This window comes from Mustela nigripes, chromosome 3 (genome assembly GCF_022355385.1).
Source record: "Mustela nigripes isolate SB6536 chromosome 3, MUSNIG.SB6536, whole genome shotgun sequence".
Classification (NCBI taxonomy): Eukaryota; Metazoa; Chordata; class Mammalia; order Carnivora; family Mustelidae; genus Mustela; species Mustela nigripes.
Genome location: NC_081559.1, coordinates 88683976 through 88707338, shown reverse-complemented (window position 1 = coordinate 88707338; position 23363 = coordinate 88683976). Strand labels below are relative to the sequence as shown.

Sequence of the window (23363 nt, the reverse complement as noted above, 5' to 3'; positions counted from 1 at the left end):
TCCACCCCTATTGCTCTTTCTCTCTCTCTCTTTCTCTGATAAATTAATAAGTAAAATCTTAAGAAAATAAGTTCAGGCTTTTCTTGAAGGTATCATTCATAAAATTCTTCCTTTTGTATGCCTTCCTGCCTGTATAGTTACTTGAGTGCAGGAACCAGACTGTCCTAGTTCAGTGCTCAATTCCCAACACAAAAGTCCAGAACCTGGTGATCCTTGATCAAAACTTCCTGCTAAATGAATGCATTAATTACTATGTAGAGAAACTGTCTATAAATGGGATTTTTTAATGCATTCCTAAATAAAACTTAAGGATTTGAGAATTCAAATACACTGAATGCTGTTTGTATCAAATATTTTTTTTTTTTTCTCACTGAAAGAGCTGCCAACTATTCCATAGCTAAAGAGGGGAAAATACCCTCTTGATTTTTAGCTTTAGGTAGTTTTGATAATCATATTGAAGTGCCAAATAACTATTATCTGTCCTAGATGCACTTCCCCAAAAATCAGATGACTTCTTAACAGGTATATGAAATGTTTCTTTTCCATGATTGATGCCCTTTTTACCTACCTTGTTAACATAATACGTTATTCTTTTTCAAATAGTCAAGAGCTGACTTTTTTGGTATAGTAATTCACATGTTTGTTAAGTTTTCTCTACATATCTATATAGTCTCTATAAGGACTATATAGAATGTAACCAAGAGAAATTTTCCTAATATCTCCTTTCTGAGTGAAGAGATTGAAATAAGTAGAATATTTCACTAATCCAATTCTATGTGCTTAATAAAAATAATATAAAAATACATTAAATACAGGTAGTTCAAACTATCTTTAAAATCTGAAAATATATACTATTGAATTTTCACTCTTATAATAATTCGGTGAGATATCTATTACCTCCATGTAAGACATGAGGTACCTAAATATCTCGTTTTCTTTTCTCTCTCTCTTTAAAAAAAAAAAGAAAAAAAACCGTGCAATTTCTATATAGAAATTTATAACGATTGTAAATCCATTTTAACAAATTAAGGTTAGAAATTTTCAAAACTCAAACACAAAACATATCCTTAAAGTTCAAAGCAATATTAATAATCACAGTAGAACAATGTCTATAGGGAATTCTGGAATTTTACATAGATGTAGTTAAAAAAAGAAAAAAAAAGCCTGCCTTCTCAGCAGATATCAAAGATTTCCATATTGCTTGCTAACTGCTCAGGCGGTTAATTTGCACTAATCAGCTGGAGACAAAGAGAGAGAAAATTACAGTAACTTGATGAGTTAATTTTGAGTTTTATAGTCATTGTCTTCCTGGGTTGCTAAATGCTCCATCTTTAACATAGTTTTGAGAGATTACGGATGCCCTTGTCAAAACCAGGCAACACATTTGTGAATTGTTAAAATCATCTGTAAGTTCTTTCACTCATTTGTTCTAAAACAGAAAATGGGCCCTCTAAATCGAAAAAGAAAAAGGCAGGCCTGACGGCTTTTCCAAATCCCAGGAGCAGAATCTTCCCCTACAGGGTCTTTCTATACATTTTATTTTGAGGTCACTATGCATAATGTTTCAAAACATTTGTTAGATATTCTGGGAGCATTCAATTAAAAATAATATGGCAGACATATTCTCTTTATAAAGTGAGAGAGCAGAGTGTAGATTCACACTGACACTTGAGAGATTATTTCATCCTCTTCCCAAAGGACTGAGTCAAGTATGCCATATCCATGAATATACTCTGTCATAGTTTGAGGATGACTGCATCAAAGTACTTTAATTACAAAGGAAAAGTACACTGTCCTGGAGAAATCTAAAGCAAAAATCAAAAAGTAATTTATGCATATCCTGTTAAGATATTAAAGACCCAAGAACACCTCTCAACGTTAAACCCAAAAGACCTTACATTATTTTTTTCAATGTAATTTAATACCAGAAAGCCATTAAGTGTCTACTATATAAAAAGTACTGTGCTTATGGAGCAGGGCCTACTGAGATGAATACAATATAGTCTAGGCCTAAGGAGGGCCATCCATTTCAATATGCAAATGGATATCTATCAGACTGTAGATCCATAATAATCATAACTTTGTTTTATGGAACCTAATCACCAGGAAATACTTTTCATGATATAGAGAGGGTGAAAGTTTACTTATTTAAAACAATAACAGCAACAACAACAACAGCAGGAGAAAATACTCAATTATTTAGAAGTATTTAGCACTGCACTTTTCACTTATTACAGTTCTCCATACACTAGTAGAGTTTCTAGAAAACCAGACATTTAACACTCAGACCAGTAGATTCGACCACTGAAAATTTTTAAAGAAGTCAATATATGGATTAAAGCAATTTATACCAAATACTGGCTTCTTGTAATGTAATCGCACCCTCAATGAAAGAAGTCGATTTTGCTTTTTTTTCCCACCTCCCCCTCATTTGAGAATCTAATGGAAAAGGCTTTGGGCATGGGACTTTGGTTTGTGCCTTTTGAAAGTGAACTTGATGGCTATACATACTTATATTGATCTTTGTATTTTTCTTTTATTTTTTTATGTCTGAATCCACTCTAAATGAGTGTCAGATCTAGGTTGAAACATATGAAATTGACCATATTTAATCATTTTTAACCTACATAAAGGGAAATATTTCAACTCAATATTTCCTACCTTGAGTGCCATATATTATGATTATGTCACCTGATAAATCTTTTATGACATATTTTATAAACTTTAAAAAGCTATATGGTTTAAATTAAGTAATAAGATAAAACTGACATAAATTGTCATAATTATCTAGACTATTTCTGGTATTTTTACTTTTAACTCTAAAGTTTTATAATTTTATGATTCTAAAATGGGCTCATCATTTTGCTCTTGGCTCTGAAATGAAGGAAATATGAAACCAAGGCAACCCCTTCTTCAGACAGAGAATAATTGTTTTATTTTACTTTACTCACTCTGCTTCATTAGTCTAGGCCAACCTCTGAGAATCTAGACAGGGCTTCAGAACAAGTAGTTATAATCAGAAAACACCAGATATTAATTAAGATGCCCCTTAATTAACTTCACATTATAGAGTCCACCATGATTGTACCCTGGAATTTTGGCCTAATAGCTTTTAACAAAGAGGGAAATATAATGTTAATTGCTTTATTGGGACTTTTTCAGGATTAGCTTCTGAGTTAAACAAGTTATATATTTCAGAGAGCACAAGCCCTTGAAAGAAAGAGTTGGTTTGGAATCAAATCCAAATAATGCTGTTTCTCAGGTATGAGATATTGGCAAGGTATTAAATCTCTGTAAATATCAGTTTCTTCATCTGTGAAATGAAAACATGAAGAGTAAAACTTCATAGTTATTGTCAGATTTAAAAGCAATAATCCACAGATAGTGTTAAACTATGCCTTGTTTAGGGGAACCTGAATGGCGTAGTAGGTTAAGCATCAGACTCTTGGTTTCAGTGGAGGTTGTTATCTCAGGGTCCTGCCATAGGTCCTGAGAAGCCCCAGGAAGAGCCCCAGGGTGAGCCCAAGGAAGTCTCCATGCTCAGCACAGTCTGCTGAAGACTCTCTTCCTCTCCCTCTGTCCCCACCTCCCCCTAATATAAATGAGTAAATATTGAAAAAACAAACTATGCCTTGTTTAAAAGCATCTATAAAGCCTATTATAAATTGGATATTTCTGGGGCGCCTGGGTGGCTCAGTGGGTTAAAGCCTCTGCCTTCGTCTCAGGTTATGATCCCAACGTTCTGGGATCGAGCCCCACATCGGGCTCTCTGCTCAGCGGGGAGCCTGCTTCCTCTTCTCTCTCTGCCTGCCTATCTGCCTACTTGTGAACTCTGTCTGTCAAATAAATAAATAAAAAATCTTTTTTTTAAAAAAAATAAATAGGGGCGCCTGGGTGGCTCAGTGGGTTAAGCCTCTGCCTTCGGCTCAGGTCATGATCCCAGGGGCCTGGGATTGAGTCCCGCATGGGGCTCTCTGCTCAGCAGGGAGCCTGCTTCTCCTCATCTCTCTCTCTGTCCGTCTCTCTGCCTATTTGTGATCTCTCTCTCTGTCAAATAAATAAATAAAATCTTTAAAAAAAACTTAAAAATAAATAAATAAATGAATGAATTGGATATTTCGAAGATATCACAGACCATATCTAAAGGATTTATAACATCCCATCTAAACCTCTGTCTCAGAAAGAATTATATCACTTGACAACTTATAATTAGAATACAGTCAAAGAAAGTAAATACCTTAAAATAACATTTTCTTTGCTTTGCCACCAGATGGTGATTGTGTTTTCTTTAGTAGCTTTTAAAGTGCCAGCTTTGTTTTTTTAAAAAAAACAGAAATGTTAAATATGCGTATGCAACTGATAGTTTCGTTAACTATAGTTTTGTTTACTATTTCAAACGTTTTATCATCTATGTATCTTGTTTCTAGTTAGATTAGTAACAGATATTCTAAACGTTTTTCTTATGTATATGTTTTAACACTATGTTCTATAATAGTTTTTAATTATTACTCTTTCTAAGTAAGCTCCCTGATATAAACAATTACATCTAATGATCAAATTTTGAGCCATGTTTTCTTTGTGAGGTATTCATATACTTCTGTCTAAATACAATAATTAATCCTTAAAACTACCTTCTTTACAAAAAATAATAGCTTCATTAGCCAATTAAAACATATTCCAAACCAATAGTTTACTTCCAATTTTTACATATTTTGGAACTAGCAAGTAACTACTTTTTTCTTATAATTTTCTAGCCTCCTTTTACCTAAACTGTTTTTTGTTCTTCTCTATTTCCTTCTTCAATCCTTTCATTGGGGAGGAAAACATTTTTCCTCTGTCTTGTAGTTCCTCTAGCTGGACTAAGAATCAAATTTACATGAGACAATTAACAGCAGAAAATCAAATTTAACAGATGTATGCACAGAGTGGTGGTGGGGTTGAGGCAATCCACATAGACAAGACATTCCAAAGACAATGAGACAAAGTGAAGCTTATATGGGTATGAGAAGGAGTAGGGCCTGAAGATACAATGGGGAGAAAGCTGACTAGCAAGAAGAGGAAAGGAGATGTTTGGCAAAACAAAATTGTTCTATTTTGCAGATGAGCTCTTTTGGTTAAGGGGCCTCTGTTAATACTTCTCTTCCTGTTGCAGGCTCTCCTTTCCAGGATAAATTTATGCAGTTATGGGAGAGGCAGAGAACCTTTCCTTCATCTGACAGGGTTTTTTTTTGTTTGTTTGTTTTATTGTTGTTGTTGTTGTTGTTTTCTTTTTTATCTCTTTCAATTCAAAATGGTCTCTATGCCAAAGTGGCACATTTGCAGCAGCCCCACCCTGGGCCCCTCACCTCTACATTTTCTTATTTGAAATAAAGAAAAAGGAGGAGTAGAAGTTTGAGTAAGAAACAGATACATATCCTAGATATTTGGCAAGTCTCATGTGGAATGTCTTAGTCAGGATTAGTCCTAAAAGTAATAGAGTAAATTCTTGGCCTTTTCAGAAAGAAATGACAAACAAATAAACAACAAACAAACAAACAAAAACCTTTTTTTAACAGAAAATAACTGGAGGAGAGAAAAAGAGAAAGGGAGAGGGAGGGAGGGATGGAAGGACAGAAGGACAGAGAGATAGAGAAAGCAGTTAAAGCACATTTCTTCATTAGTTAATTTAGTTTTCTGTTTAAAGTCTGACTTTTTAGAAATGAAACAAAAATTTCATAAAATATGAAATGAAAACATAAATAGATGTGGTAGCAAAGGAAGAGCTAAACTGGTCAGTAAAATAAAATATAGCTTGGTGATCTCACCCAATTTAAGAACATGTATGTGTCATTCTTATCTGATTCCTAAGGTCCCTGACACCTGTTCATAAGTGTCTATTTTACTCATTTCTTCTCTCTTCCATTCCCTTCCTTCCTTCTCCCTCCTAACCTGGGATAATTATAATAGCTGGAGGTTTTTCTTCCTCTTCTCCCTCCGGGTATATGAAATCTCGGGTCAATTCTACAACATCTAACAGTTAACTGGGAAGCACCACATTATCTCACTCAGCTTCTTTGTATATTTTGTAGGTTTTAGATACCAAAATGATATACTGCTCACAAAAGGTGTAATGGAATGCTTTTAAGAAACTCAAACAAATAGAAGACAGAATATAGCATTTCTCTGTCCTTTGGGGTATCTAGCCTGTTAATTTCTCCTTGTAGAGCTGCTCTATGATATTCCACTTTCCTTTAGTTTTTATACAGTTTTATAATTCCAAGACCATCCTTTTCATTGCATTAAAACATTACTTTGTAATAACACCTATTTCTATGCCTTTTAGCTTATCTAATGATCCCAGCTTACCTAATTTTCACATTGTTTAGACTGGGATGAAGAAACCCTATTACATGATTGAAGAGATGAAGGGGGAAATGAAAAAGGCAGGAACAAACACCTGAAAGAACCAATTAAAAGGCACAAAATGATCCCAATCAACCTTATATTGAGCCACACTTCTCCATATCTTGCAGGACATTTAAAAACAGCTCTGCTAATGTAATACATAGGGCAAGTGCCCACGTTGTTTCTATTTTTATTGCTATACACATTTTCAGAAGGGTTGTAGGGAGGGATTGTACACATATATACAGGATTACAAAATCAGTAGTATTTGTTTTCTGGACCACTTAATCTTTCACTTCTCCCTCTCTGGGTTCTAAGTCTACTGAGCTGGAAAATCAAAATATATTTGTCATGATCACCAGCTGGTTGCTTGAGAAAATAACAAAATTAGGGATATGGGAAGGAAAAGGGGAAATGATTTTTTAAGAAATTAAATAGCAGTGAAAGAAATATATTTAAATCAAAGTATCTAGAGAATGAGAAAGCATGAAAAACATGTGAATGCCCGGGTGAATAATCTTCTTTGAAGAAAACCCAATTAGCTTAAAGTTATGAAAAGGGATGAAAATACCCGAACAATTATGTTATAGGCAAATTGCTATGCCAACCCCTTCAAACCAGCAGGGTTTGAAGACTAAAGAGTCACAGCTCATTTCTCTTTCCTCTTCCTTGAAAATGTTATGTATTGAGGCTAGGACATAAGCACAGTTACTGCAGTGCATAGATGGTTAACAAAAAGAGGTGAGCCCCCATGTTGCATATCAGGGAGACCATATGATAGTTGTCTTTCTCCGCTTGACTTATTTTGCTAAGCATGATACGCTCTAGTTCCATCCATGTTGTCGCAAATGGCAAGATGGGATTGGGAGGGAGACAAACCATAAGTGACTCTTAATCTCACAAAACAAACTGAGGGTTGCTGGGGGGAGGGGGGTTTGGAGAAGGGGGATGGGGTTATGGACATTGGGGAGGGTATGTGCTATGGTGAGTGCTGTGAAGTGTGTAAAGCTGGCGATTCACAGACCTGTACCCCTGGGGATAAAAATATATGTTTATAAAAAATAAAAAATTAAAAAAAAAAGAGGTAAGCCTATGCATGGGAAGGTTATTCTAGAAACTTGAAATATTTAGATGGAAAAAGAACACAGAAGGAGAAGGCAGGAAGTGAGCTTCAAAACTCATGGCTTATATTGCTGGTCATTATTTTGTTCCTGGCTTAGGTCTTCTTTTTGTGGACATTCTTTTATTCTGCAGCCAGAATTGTGCTTTAATGTATCTATTACTTTCTCCATGGACTTGTGCTTGCACAATAGGGACACACACTTTTTTTCCTGATTTCTGACTATGAACTGGCTCCTGTGTAACAACCCAGGGATACTGTGTCCTGCACTGATTTATTAGGATATGCTTAATAAATAAGAGAACCTCATTCCATGTATGTGGAGGCAAAGCAAAACAAAACAAAACAAAACAAAAACAAAAAAACAAAACAGAACAGTGAAGCTCGTTGAATACTGATGTCTATATAGAAATGTTTTCTATGAACTTTATTACTGTTTAGGTCAGGTATCTTTATAAGAAGATCAAGTTTCACAAACCCAGGCTCTAAGCCCATAAGATTCTGCCCATACCTTTTTTCTGACCCTATCTGAATCCAGGAAAACCCTCTACTGAGCCTTTAAAATGCAATGTCTGTCATCAATAAAATTCTTGGCACTTTTAGCCTCCTAACATTCATTTCAGCATTTTCATTCTGCCTGAAACCTGGTTGTCCCTTGAGGACACTGCCTTGAGGACACTCCCCTGTGTTTTTCCAATTGATAGCTGTTTTGTACTCACACCCTTCTTCTCCTGCTTACTATTTGAGTCTGGAGGTTTTGAAGCTCACTGGGTTTTCCAGGTAATCCTCCCTTCTCCGTCCCTGAAAGCACCCGCCCTTTGATCCTGGGTCCTCTGATGACATTATCCAGTTACTCATTGTGGTTCTTTCCTGACTCAGGTCAGGAATGTTCTTGAAATTTCTTATTCCTTCCTTACCAGTTGTCCAAAGTAACTCCTGCTTAATGCTTTATGATTTTAACACATATGAAGATGATTTTTCCAATATGCTAAGCTCTTGGATCCTTGGCCTTTTCTTCTCAAATTACCATGTTCTCCCTCATACCTCAATCAGCCACACTCATGATGATAGTCTTAACCTGCCATTACCAAAATATGTAATCTCTCTACACTTTTAATTTCCAGTATCCCATTCCTTGAACAGAATTTCTCATCATCAGCTCACTTACTTTAGTACCTTACGCCACAAGCCTTTAACCCTTTAGACCGTTAATCCATTTTCAGCTGTCCTGCCCTTACCTCCTCTGTGTCCTTTCTTCCTTTTATAACCAGTTCAAATCCTATGATAATCATTTATTTAATCCACTGAATACACACTCAACTTCTGTTTCTGTTTGTGTTTCAGTAGTGCAACTCTATACCTGTACCCACACAGGTGAATATGGTTGGAAGGGAAAAAAAATCCGCAACACCCCCAAAATCATGCTAAATAGTACAGGCTAGCAAAATATGCCACTCTGAATTATGCCACTTTCGCATAAGGATTATTTTGAGCTGAAGCCTATTAAGAATAAATAGATACAAGGAAATTTCTCTGCCTTCTTCCTGTTTGCCTAGAACCTAGAGCTACATTTGCAAAAGTGTCTACCTTCCCTGACAAAATTTAATCACAGGAAACTTTAGACCTTTATCAGCCCCGGGAGAGACCGCACCAGAGGACTTTACATAACCAACTTTACTAACAAGCTCTTATCTTGTATTAGTTGCCATATATTTGCCTTCCCACAATATGCTACCTCGGAGACTCAAGGTCTTTTACTTTGTCTTATCACTTCCCAAAAAATGCATTGTTCTATTGCTAAAATGTTATATAAGCCCCAGTTGTTGTTGTTGTTGTTGTTAACTAATTAATGTATCTGACAGAGAGAGCACAAGCAGGGGGAGCGGCAGGCAGGCAGAGGGAGAAGCGGGCTTCCCACTGAGCAGCGAGTCTGATGTGGGGCTCAATCCCAGGACCCTGGGATCGTGACCTGAGCCATAGGCAGATACTTAACTGACTAAACCACCCAGGCACACCATAAGCCCAGCTTTTAATCAACCTGCAGCTATTCGTCACTGAGTTCCTCTCATGTGTATATGAGAAATACACGTTAATAAACTTCTGTGTTTCTCTTGTTAATCTGTCTTTTGTCATAGAGCCCCAGACAAACACCTTTAAGGGTAGAAGGAAAAAGTTTTTTTTTTTTTTTTTTCTTTCCTAATAGTCTCATTTTACATCTATGATCATGATCTCAAGAACCACAGCAATTATATTTCTCTGGTTACTTTCTCCTACTCTTGTAGATCAGCGCTATTTAAAACATGGCCCCTGGTATAGACAGCGCATGAAAAATTTGCTACCAGACTATAAGATATGTAGTAGAGTTAAAAGAAAACATTTGGGATATTTTGTAGCAATTTTGTCATCAGCTAGACCTCCAAGACCTGACCTTTATTGCCCACCTGCTTGTACTCCCTGACCTTTGTCCCACATTTTTCCTTACACTGTTTTTTCTAGTTTATCTCCTAACTCAGGCAGATGGAAAGCAAAATTGCTCCTCTCCCCTCAAGTGATAACAAATGCCTTGACAGACCTTCAGTCAGTGCAGACCACCCAGACCAGTTGGAGCTTAACCCCTGACTGATGCCTACACAGAACAACCATGGAGTGACCACTTGAATGATGGATGAACACCTTTATCTTATTATAAAACTAAAATCTAAGCCCAAGGAGGAATACCAGCCTCATTTACATAATATACAATATACATATAAACATGTTTCCTTAAGGCACATGCATGACCATATGTCCACCTCTACATACAATGAAAAGGCTTCTCTATCTAAATATTCACCCTAACCCTAAATGAAAGGATTCCCTCACTCCAGGAGTCATGGCTTTGGAAGCCATTCCCTGTGATCTCATTTGCTGCCAATAAAATTTTCTTTGTAAGACCACTCAACCTACTGTAGTTTCTGATTCACCAGGGAGTGAACTCACGTCAATTTGGTTACAATTTGACAGTGATTTTATGTTTGATTAATATTTTTACTTGGATTTGTATTTAACATCTATTTCTTTAATTTTTTGAATAATTTCACTGTAATTTTCAAAAGCATGATATCATGAATTAGAAATCAAAACAAACAAAAAAAGAATCTGGTCCTCCACACAGGTAATTTGAGATATACTACCTCAGATTTCTATTTGATACCCCTCTGTCTCAAACCTCTACTGTTTCACTTCCTATACTTGCTCCCAGTTTCTTATTTCACAAAGTAAATAGAAGCAATTTGAAGTAGATTTCTACCATCACCAGATCTACTCATCTACCTGTATCTATATTCACATAGTTTACTTTTGTGTTACGATGCTTGAACTGTCTGTCACTGGGAGAGTACAACTCCCCCATTCTGCACAGGAACCTCTATATTCTGGTCTGCTCTCTGACATGGCACCAGCAGGACCTTTATTTCTTGCTTATATCATTTTGAATCATCACATGTCACAGGATTTTTCCTAGCAATGTGTCCATATATCACCATTTCTTCATCTTAAAAAAAAAATAGTAGGTTCTCTTTACTTCATTTTTTTTCCAGCTTAGACTTTATTTCTCTCCTTTCTTCTCCTTCCCTCTTATGGCAATAACCCACAAAATAGTTATTTGAATTTATTGTCAACAATTTCCTTCCTCTCACTCATTTTTTCTTGACGTCATTCCATTCATGCGCTACCTAATCTGTTCCCCAAATTTATGTTACTGATCTCATTCTTTTCTCTCTCTCATTTACTCAACACTAGACATACTGTTCTCCCCAGGCACGCTGTTCCTCAAACATGCCAAGTTTCTCCTGGTTTCAGAACCTTAGATTTACTTCTTGGTCTTGGCTGTTTTTGATAGCTGCATTGTTAGCTCCTTCTTTTCCTTCTTAACTCAGAGATCACTTTGTTACTGAGGGCCTTACTTAAACCTACAGCAGCGCTTCAAACACACTCTATCCCCCTATACAAAATTATTTTTCCTGTAACAATCATCACTTATTTCATATTATATAATTACTGTTTCTGTCACTGCTGCTGTTGCTATTGTTCTGTGGGTGTTACTATTATTATCATCATCACAATCATTATCATTATCTGCGTCCTCTCCTTTCAGAATGTAAAGTCCGTAAGGCAAGAAATTGTTCTTTGTTGTATTCATTGCACGTACGCAGCAGCTATTTGAGGGGAAAAAATTACGAAGCAAAACAGGACTATAAGCAAAACAGGCCTATAAAGATGCTTTAACAAAATACAATAGCCAACATTATATATTGATGAACGAAATCAACTTCTATTAAAATCAGGAATTAAACAAGGATGCCTGTTACCACTACAAAAATAACAATGTTCTATTATTTCTAATTACTTCAGTAAGTGCCTAAAAGTATAAATATTGAAAAAGAAGACATAAAAATATGTTTATATGCAATCATAAAAGGATACTTGAATTAATAGATGATTCAGTAAAATGCCTGAGAACATGATAAATTTACAAAGTCTATACTTTTCCTACACATTAAAGTAATTGGAAACAGGAACGAAGAGTGTCTCAAACACAATGGTATCTCAACTATAAGAAAGGATAGATGAAGAACAAAGCAAGCCACAAATGCATACACATACACACACAATTCCCACAGTTTCATTGAGTGGCTTGAAATAACCCCTGAATAAATGGAGAAACAATCATGGGGAAGAAAAACAATGTGTTATTGTTAAAAGTGAATTATTTCACAAATTAACAGACATATTTAATGCAACTCCAAAAAAGATCACTAATTGGATTTGGTTGAATACTACTTTTTTTAAAGGTCAGAATGACAAATAAGTAACTAGGAAATTATAAAGATCTTTTGAAAAGTTTACTGAGGAAGAATTTGTAAAGCTAGATATTAAAACTCACTATGAGGCCTATATTCATAACTGTACAATGGAAACACTCATTTTAAAGATAAAAGATGTCTACTATCATTACTGTTATTTAACATTTTTGGGGTGGTAAACGTTAATGCAATTTAAAAAGAGAACAAAATAATAGTCATAGCACTGGCTATAAATCTGTAAAATTACAATGTTTTCAGTTTTATTTTATATTTAGATAATCTAAGAGACCCTAAAAACTTTTAAAAATAAGATAATTCAAAAAATAAAGCAGGCACAAAGTTAATCTACTAAAGGCAATATCCTTCCAATATACAAATAATAAAAAGTTAGGAAATTTACTATGTAATAATAGGAAAACGATAAAATGTATTTCTAAGAGGGGGAGAAAGCTGACTCTGAAGTTCATACAGATACTTTCTCTCTCCTCCAGCCATTCAAGAGGCCAAAAGGAAAGAAGGCTATGGAGAAGAAGGTGGCCATGACACCTGCTGTTGTCAAGAAGCAAGAGGCCAAGAAGGTGTCCAATCCCTTGTTTGAGAAAAGGCCCAAGAGTTTTGGCATGGGAGAGGACATTCAACCCAAAAAGGACCTCACCAGCTTTGTCAAATGGTTTGCTATCTGGCTGTAGTGGCAAAGAGCTATTCTCTATAAACATCTATAGAGATGTTTATTATGCCTCCCATAATAAACCAGTTCACCCAGGTCTCAGATTGTCAGACAGCTACTCAAATGCTTAAGCTGGTCCACAGATATGGACCAAAGACCAAGCAAGAGAAGAAGCAGAGATTGTTGGCCCAGGCTGAGAAGAAAGCTGCTGGCAAAGGGCATGTTCCCACTAAGAGGGCACCTGTCTTTTGAGCGGGGGTTAGTTAATACTGTCACCAACTTGGTGGAAAACAAGAAATCTCAGGTGGTAGTGATTGCACATGATGTGGATTCCCTTAAGCTGATTATCTTCCTGCATGTTCTGTGTCTTAAGTTGATGGTTCCCTGTTGCATTATCAATGGGAAGGCCAGGCCGGGGTGTCTGGTCCCCAGGAAGACCTGCGCTACTGTCACCTTTACACAGTTTAACCTGGAAGACAAAAAAGTTCTGGCTAGCTGATGGAAGCTATCAAGACCAATTATAATGACAAATATGATGAGATCCATTGTTACTGGGGAGGCAACAACCTGGGTCCAAAGTTGGTGGCTCACATTACCAAGCTGGAAAAGGCAAAGGCTAAGGAACTGGCCACCAAACTGGGCTAAGTGTGAGCTATTGAATTTTCTGTACATAAATGTAATAAAAAGTTCTCTTCCAAAAAAAAAAATAATAATAAAGTTCATCTGGTTAAATAAACAAGCTGTAATCAACACAGATATTCCATAAACATTTTGGGAAAAGAGGACAGAATTATTATGCACTAGACCTAATAGTTTTTAATATTTATTTTAAAGCTATAGTGATTAAAGGAAATGGATGCAGAATTTAATCATACAAAATGATCCATTAAAGTACTAGAAAAAGATGGAATAATTTTAAAAATAATAACATTGTCATCAAGAGGCTTTGTTTTTATTTTGAAACTAACTAGAAATGCCATTTTTTAAATAAATTCAAGAACTTAAAAAACAAATTAAGAAGGAAAAAAAATCACAATTAATGGCCAAATGCCTGAGAAATATTTATGACTCATGTAACATATATCCATTTATTTAACACTTTAATAGAACAAATTAACAAACACAACAGTAGAAAATGGGCAAATGCCAGTGATTGTTAAGCTTATGAAAGGTTGTCTACTTTTTTTAATCATGAGCAGAATGTAAATAAAAATTATATTTAATACTATTTACACTTAGCAGATTAATAAAGATCACAGTTATTTACACAGAGATCTGACATGAGTATAGGTAAACAAGCCCTCCCATGCAATGTTTTTAAAGTGTTAATTGTTCCAACCTCTATAGAGAACTATTTGGAAATGTATATTAAATTTAAAAAGTGAATAAATTTTATCTCACTATTCCCACATCTGGGAAATTATGCATTTGCAGTTGCATCACAATTAATAAAATACCTAGAAACAAAATTAACCAAAGAGGTGAAAGACTTGTGCTCTGAAAACTATAAGATGTTGATCAAAGAAACTGAAGATGATACAAACAAATGGAAAGAGGTAGCATGTTCACGGACTGAAAGAATTAACAATGTTAAAATGTTCATGCTACATAAAGAAATCTATAGATTCAATGCAATTCCTAATAGTATTTTTCACAGACCTGTAACAAATAATCATCAGAATTGTAGGAAACCACAAAGGACCTCAAATAGCCAAAGCAATCTTGAGAAAGAACAAAATTGGAGGTATCACAGTCCCAGATTTCAAGATACATTACAATGCTATAGTAATCAAAATAGCATGGTACTGATGACAGCAGGACAGAGAGCCTAGAAATAAATTCATGCTTATATGGTCTATCAATCTTCAGTAAAGGAGGCAAGAATATCCAATAAGAAAAAGACTGGTTTTTATCAATAAATGTTGTTGAGAAAACTGCACAACTATACCTGAAAGAATTAAACTGTACCACTTTTTACATTAAAAAAAAAAAAACCTCAAAAGGGATTAAGAGACCTAAATAAGAAACCTGAAACCACAAAAGTCCTAAAAAACAAGGCAAAACAAAAACAAACCAGGCAGTAATCTTTTGGATATTAGCCTTAGCAATATATTTATGGATTTGTCTTTTCAGGCAAAGGGAACAAAAACTAAAATAAACTATTGGGACAATATCAAAATAAAAACCTTTGGCACAGCAAAGGAAACCAGCAACAAAATAAAAAGGCAATCCACTTAATGGGGGAATATATTTGCAAATAATATATCCAATACAATATCCATACATTAATATCCCAAATATATAAAGGACTTATACAAGCCAACAGACCCCCCAAAATAATAATAAACTGATTAAAAATGGTCAGGGATCCCAAGTGGGTACCCCAACTGGCTCAGTTGATTAAGCATCCAATTCTTGATATGATTTAGGTCATGATGTCAGCATTGTGGGATCAAGCCTTGTATCAGGCACCTTGCTCAGTAGGGAGTCTTTTTGGGATTCTCTTCCTCTTCTTATGCCCCTCCATCTGCTCAATCTCTCTCTCTCACACATGAATAAATAAATCATTAAAGAAAAATGGGCAGAGGACCTGAGTAAACATTTTTCCAAAGAAGACATACAGACGGCCAACACAACAAAAATGTTCCATATCACTAATCATCAGGGAAAAGCAAATCAAAAGTATAATGAAATATCACCTCACAGCTATCAGATAAGCTAAAATCAAAAGGAGAAGAAATAACAAGTTTTGGTGAGGATGTGGTGAAAAGGAAAACCTGTGCACTGCTGGAAGAAAGGCAAATTGGTGCAGCCACTATGGAAAACAGTATGGAGATTCCTCAAAAAATTAAAAATAGAAGTACCCTATGATCTAGTAATTGCTTTACTGGGTATTTACCTAAAAGTGAAAACACTAATTCAAAAAGATATATACAACCCTATGTTTGTTGCGGCATTATTTACAATAGCCAAGATATGGAATCAACCAAAGTATTATCTATAGGTGAATGAATAAAGAAGATGTGAGGTGCGTGTGTATGTGTGTATACATACATATTAATATTAACCAGTCATAAAAATGAATGAAATCTTGCCATCTGTGACAACATGGGTGGACCTAAAGGATATAACGCTAAATTTAATACAAAAATATGTCAGACAGAGAAAGACAGATACCATGGAATTTCACTCATTTGTGTAATCTAAAAAAATAAAATAAAGTAAACAAAACAACTAAAGGCCAAACAGACTCCCAAATATAGAGAACAAACTGGTGGTTGCCAGAGAGGAGCTGGGTTGAGGGAAAGGTATTAAGAGGTACTTCCAGTTATAAGAAAAATAGGTCATGGAGATGAAAAGTACAGCATGGGGAATATAGTCAATAATATTGTAATAGTGTTGTATGGTGGCAAGCAGTGATGAGCACTGAATGATGTATAGCACTATGAATGTATGGTGGTGATGAGCACTGAATGATGTATAGCACTATGAATGTATGGTGGTGATGAGCACTGAATGATGTATAGCACTATGTTGTACACCTGAAATTAACATAGCATTTTATATCAACTATACTTTGTTAATTAAAAAAACAAAACTGGACTAAAGACCTCCAATCAATTAATCAATCATGATTCTATGCTGAATAACAAAATTACTCCACATATTCTATGAGGCAAAAAATGCACCCTGATATGATCCAATAACCATTTCAACAGCATGCCTTTATGATTAAAGTTACCTGTTTTTGCAGTTATCATTTTATATCAACTTCAAACCTGAAAATGTCTACCCAGAGTAAAGTGATATATGAAGGTCCCTGGTGCCACAGGAAAAATGCAAAAAGCTCTTGGGATAAATAATCCACATTTCAAATTATTCTCTCCAGAATCTCTTTCAGGTTATTTCCAAATTAAATGTATTTAACCACAGTAGCAATTTCTATGGTTTTTGATATATTGGTATCATCTGTTTTAATTTTCCTTCCTGTACAAAAACTCTGTTAAGGAAACATTCTAGCAAGAAGATTCAAACAACATTCAAAAGACGATGAGATCTGGAGACTCACTAGATGTGTAACATTAGGTGAATTTTCCATCTATTCAATTTTCCTATTTCTTTTACTGTAAAATGAGCATAGTACCTACCTCATAACATTATTTTGAAGATTATAAGGAGCAATGTTTTTAAAGCAGGCAGAACTCTGGTTCATAATAAATATACCATAAATACTCAATTACACTTTTTTCTTACTGTGTAAAGGCTCACTCCAAAGCCATTGATAACTTATTATTCACTGCCTTAGCACCATAACAGATATGTAATATGCCCTTTTTATATGTACATTGCATTATAAAATAGATGGGTAATTTTACTAATACCCAGTGGTTTTAACTACTCACAGTTTCACTGTTTTTAAAGCCTCAAATTCAGATACCTTTTCTAAAACCCAGTCCATATTCCTAACTGCCTACTAGGCAATTTTATCTAGATGTCTCTAATACCTCAAGCTCAATAATTTATAAAGGAGTGCATAATGTCCTCCCAAACACACACACACACACACACACACACACACACACACAAACATACACACACACACCCCAGAGAGAAACACTCAAATCTCTTACTGTTATTTCCTATTTCAGTGATTATACCACAATCCAGTGAATCACCAAGACAAGAAACAAGAAAGTCAACCTCTTATCCCTTTCCCTGTCCATCCAATCCACAGTAATCTTCTTGTCCTGCTGGCTCTACTGACTTAATACTGTTCAAGCTATCTTCTCATCTCATCTACACTGGCTTCCCCCATCTGCCTCAGTTGGAATGAAGCCAGAGATTACAGCCAGGTTTCCCTACTTCAAGTTTTTATTAGAAACCCTTTTTTAAAGATTTATTTATTTATTTGACAGAGAGAGAGAGAGAACACAAGCAGGGGGAGTCGGAGGGGGAAAAGCCGGCTCTCCGCTGAGCAGGGAGCCTGATACCCAACTCGATTCCAGGACCCTTAGATCATGACCTGAGCTAAAGACAGACACTTAATGACTGAGCCACCCAGAAACCATTCTACATGTTCAATCAAAATCATCTTTGAAAATGAAACATAATTCTATAGCTTTCAATCAAAGTCTTTGAGGGGTACCTGGGTGGCTCAGTAGCTGAAGCATCCAACTCTTGGTTTTAGCTCAGGTTGTCATCTCACCGTCATGACATCCAGCCCTGAGTCCAGCACCAGGCTTGGCACGGAGTCTTCTTGAGATTATTTCTCCTTCCCTTTCCATCTTGCTCCTCCCCATCCCATTCATTCTCTCTCTCTCTCTCTCTCTCTCTCAAATAAATAGATAAATAAAATATTTTTTTAAAAAGACCTGATTAATTTATAATAGTTCTTTCAAGCTCAGATTAAACATAGTCTTCTCTTTGGAGCCTTATCTGTTCCATAGAGGATTTACCAGGCCTAGCTCAAATTCATTAACTTGAAGAGGAAAACATTTTCTTTTCCTAAACAAAGTAAAATAAAGTATACAGTACATTGCAAATAGAACGAAGGAAGTACAGATCGCTATATGCCTTTAGGAAAATAGGAGTCATCATAACACCAATAGGAAACAACCAAGAGGGGTGCCTGGGTGGCTCAGTGGGTTAAGCCTTTGCCTTCCGCTCAGGTCATGATATCAGGTTCCTGGGATCAAACCCCACATCGGACCCTCTGCTCAGCAGGGAGCCTGCTTCTCCTTCTCTCTGCCTGCTTTTCTGCCTAGTTGTAATCTCTGTCAAACAAATAAATAAAATCTTTAAAAAAAATAGTAGAAGAAATATTAGTATAAATCTATCATGGGCCTGGTACCTGAATTTGTATTCACATTCTATATTATTGCATTTCATTTACTATTATGTCTTTGTTGTATGGGTTATTAGCATTCATGTAAACTATTGTTAAAGAAACCACATTTCATAAATACAAGGTTGTATATTGTCCCTGCAGCATCTCAGGAGTATTAATTTCAAATTAGAAATTTTAACATTAAAACACAAATGTTATCACTAGCTACAATCAATATGTTTTGATACTCCAAATTAAAGAAAGTGAAGATTGGCTTTCAAATAACCCCCTAATGTAAAAAGTTGAGAGAGAGGAAAGAGAGAGAAAAAGAGAGAGAGAGAAGGGAGGCAGAGAGAGAGAGAGAGTCTCTTTGAAGGGATAAATTAGTAGGAAAAAAGTAATATATAAAGAATTACACATTTTAGTAGAATCCTCTTATTGCTCTTATTAATATGATCCTACTAAGTCTTTTAGAAAATTAATGAAAATATGTACTTATTAGCACACAGCAGAGATACATTTGCTACATAGAAACACTAAAGAATAAAACTGCATTTTATCTGTACAGTGCAGTTGTCCTTAGAATTTGTTTTCTTCTAGTATCTAAAATATAATGAATTAGCACCAAGAGCGCTCCAAGAATGATTTTTCCATATAATTCCTGTGAAATGGTGAGTTTTAGCTATGACTCAAAGTAGTGAAATAACAAATAAAAAGGATATACTATTATAGGGAGAAATTAAAATAAATTTTAAGTAATGTAATGATCTAAGTACACATGGAGACATGAACCACCAGATTGAATTAACAATAAATTGAATGTCCATTTGCTGTTAAGTTCCCTTCATTAAGCTATCTAGTTTAATGGATCTCTTTTATAAAACTGGCATGGTGAGAGCAAATTAACTGAGTTAAATTAGAAATGTATGCAGTTATTTTTGAGGAACATGATTTGATCACCAAGATTGAATCATACTCTAGACAGTACTAGACTCCTTGGAATTTTCCCAGGTCATACACAAGTATTGAGTGTCTACATGTTGCTCAGCTGCAATATTTTAAAGCATTTTCCAGACTACTTCTGGGCTGTATTTCCACCCACTGTCAATTGATGTGTGCTCAGGGAATGCAAACTAATTACCCTAAGCAAAACATAATTAAGGAGGGAAATTTACTCCAAAAACATCATGCATACTTCCCACATACAAATAAAAATGATTTCTGAAATAGGATTTGTATAATTCATTACTTCTGTATACAAATTGTGCAGATAATGGAGAATGCACTGTATTAATTATTACTAATAGAATTAAGATCAAATGGAACTATAAAGCCTCACAAAAATTCACTTAGGTAATGTTTTAAAATATAAAAGCACATACACTGTATTTAAAAGTTCCATGCATATGTTTAGATACTTGGCAAATATGCGGTTTGTCTGTGTGCAGGGGTGTTGCTGAGGGTTTAAAAGAGGTTGAACTAGAAAGTAGAATAAAAAATGTTATAGGTAAAAATTTATGGCCTTAAGGAACTTGACGTATCTTGATTGTGCTGATTTTGAACAGTACTTTACGGTTTCCTTTCATCCTGAATATAAACGTCTCAGATTCTTAAATTGCATAATATTAATGCACTTTAGCAAAGTAGAAATGAATCTATATAAAAGAAAGTCTTTTCTATCCTGAATTTCCTCATCTTTAAAAGAGAACTTCAGGGGCAACTAGGTGGCTCAGTTGGTTAAGCATCTGTCTTTAACTCAGATCATAATCTCAAGAACCTGGGATTGAGACCAAGTCAGGCCCCCTGCTCAGTTGGGAGTCTGCTTTTCCCTTAGCCCCTCCAGCCCACTTATGTGCTCTCTCTCTCTCAAATAAATAAATAAAATCTTTTTAAAAAAGTTTTAAAAGAGAGCTTCATTTATTTAAAAGCAAAGACTTTCAATTTTATTTTCCTTTCCATTTTAATATCTACTTACTATCATTCATTTATTCAAAGCAATTTAATAAGTTTTTACTATGTTTCACACAATACACATAGTGGGATACAGGATATAAAATGATGAGCAAAAGTATACCTGATCTAATGGTAAATTAGTTAAGAAAAATGTATTTGTTTGCAGATATCCACCAAAGAATCATCTATATAATTTTTTGTTATAATTTTTTAATTTATTTTTTCAGGGTTCCAAAACTCATTCTTTATGTACCACACCCAGTACTCAATGCAATACATGCCCTCCTTTATACCCACCAGCAGGCTCACCCATCTCTCCATCACCCTCCCCTCTAAAATCCTCAGTTTGTCTGTCAGAGTCCACAGTCTTTCATGGTTCATCCCCCCCCCCCCCTTCTGATTTCCCCCAATTCACTTCTTAATGCCCCCAAACTGCCAGTTAGATAAAGGGAAGGTATATAGGTTAAATCATAAACTTAATTCAGTATTTCAGAGTAGGAGAACTTCTATCAAAGACAAATTAAAGAAGATATATGTGGCACAATTATGGAAAATTTCATATAAATCTATGAATTAAAACAAATTGCAAACTGCATTAATACCTGCTATTCAGTTCTATGGCTACTTTTTTCCTTCCAGCTGAAAGCAGAGAATATTTAATTATGAGACACTACAAAATGTCTAAATAATGATGCTAACAAAATTAGCACTTTTTCATTGTTTTTAAAAAATAATCTATTATGAATATTAAATTAGACCAGCTTTAAAACCATATGAAATGAGACTTATTGGATAACCCTGTCTATTTCTCTGTCATTAAATGTCCTCCCCATTGTTAAAATTTCAAATATTTGTCAAATTCAGTTTTAAAGACTCAAGCAAAAGGTCTAAGGCACATCAGCCTGATAGACTTAACATTAGGAAATTAGGTTATATGTTAGTTATAGAGGGGAGAAGAGTGCACACATCTCTGGAGATTCTCAGAACTGCTGCATATGTGTCATCATTCCTGGAATACTGTCCAGAGAACATGGCACTTCCTGGACTTACGATAGCCAACCAACTTACCAGAATTTCTGATCACTCGATAAGATTCGAAGTTGTGCTTCTTGTAGGCAAGATGTAAGGACTTCCAGGAACTGCCTGCCTTAATATTGAAAGATTTATTGAAGTAAAGAAGAAGAAGAAGGAGGAGGAGGAGGAGGAGGAAGGAAAGCTAAATGTCTTGCTCCTTCAACTTTTAAAAATATATGGTACACATAAAAATATTTTGTGCAACAATAATGAATAAGGAACAATGTGGGGATTTAAACACAAGTTTCAAGTCCTGAACCTAAGCCTTCAACTACTGTACCTGGAAAATATCCAAAGGGATATCTTATTAGATAAATACTGCTATAATACTGTTTCATATCTAACAATTACTTTGCATTAACTGGATTTTTACAAATTTATAAAATGTAGTACGTAAAGATAATTCTCAAAAAACACAAGCATGTATACACACACATTTATACACACATACACATATATACACATACACACACAGATACAATGCATATATACAAATACTATTTGCATATTAACCTAAACAAACAAATAATGGAACACCCTAATTGGGTACTACTAAAAAGTCCTGACAAATAGTGGCTCAATCTAAATACCATTAAATTTTCAAATACAACTTTATATCTGGTAACTGATAACAAAAGCCCAGGTCATTGAAACGAATCCTTCTTTTGGACTAAGTGATTTTAATGGTGTTCTTAAGTTTATTCTGTATTTTAAAGTTTTCCAATTAAAAAAAGGACTACATTCTATTTGTATACCCACTTATTAAGATTGTTCTCGAGCTCTTTACTGAGTAATCATTTATGTAGAGAAAATGAAGCCTTCTCAAGTCTCATAAAGTGTTTAGATTTGCAGCTGGTCAGGTAGGCAGAAGAAGGAAAGTCCATTATTTAAAAAAAAAAAAAAAAAAAAAAAGCAAAGCAGAACACCAAGCTTACAGATATTTAAAAAAAAAAAAAAATGAGGTCAGTCATGTCCACACAGTTGAAAAGATGTCTCTGATATTCATAGCGGAATATTTGTCAGTGGTATAAGAAACAGAATAAATACAAGGAAACGAGGAATTTATGTTTAACCATTGAGCAAAAGAGCACTCACAAGAAATAATCCAATAATAATCAAGGCCTTCCAAAACTGAGGGAAAATTTTATTTGGTATATTCAGCAAAACTCTAGTTTCAGGCACCTGGGTGGTTCAGTCCTTAAGCATCTGTGTTTGGCTTAGGTCATGATCTCAGTGTCCTGGGATTGAGCCCCATGTTGGGCTCCCTGCTCTGCGGGGAGCCTGCTTCTCCCTCTCCAACTCCCCCTGTTTGTGTTCCCTCTCTCACTGTCTCTCTCTCTCTCTCTCTGTCAAATAAATAAATTAAAAAAAAAAACTAAAAACAAAAACAAAACCTCTTGTTTCGAGTGCTAAATCACCAGTGTGAAATGGGATAATGTGAAATAAAATGATTGAGAATGTATTGGCTCACTCACTAAAATTCCAGAGTTAGAT

General features: G+C 35.1%; 1 protein-coding gene and 1 pseudogene across 1 annotated transcript in view; one reads left to right on the top strand and one right to left on the bottom strand.

Moving 5' to 3' along the window:
- The window catches only part of LOC132013342 (large ribosomal subunit protein eL8-like), a 68598-nt pseudogene extending 54938 nt beyond the window's left edge, over window positions 1-13660 (top strand).
- The window catches only part of LRP1B (LDL receptor related protein 1B), a 2002169-nt gene that overhangs the window by 934162 nt on the left and 1044644 nt on the right, over window positions 1-23363 (bottom strand). The window lies entirely within an intron of this gene.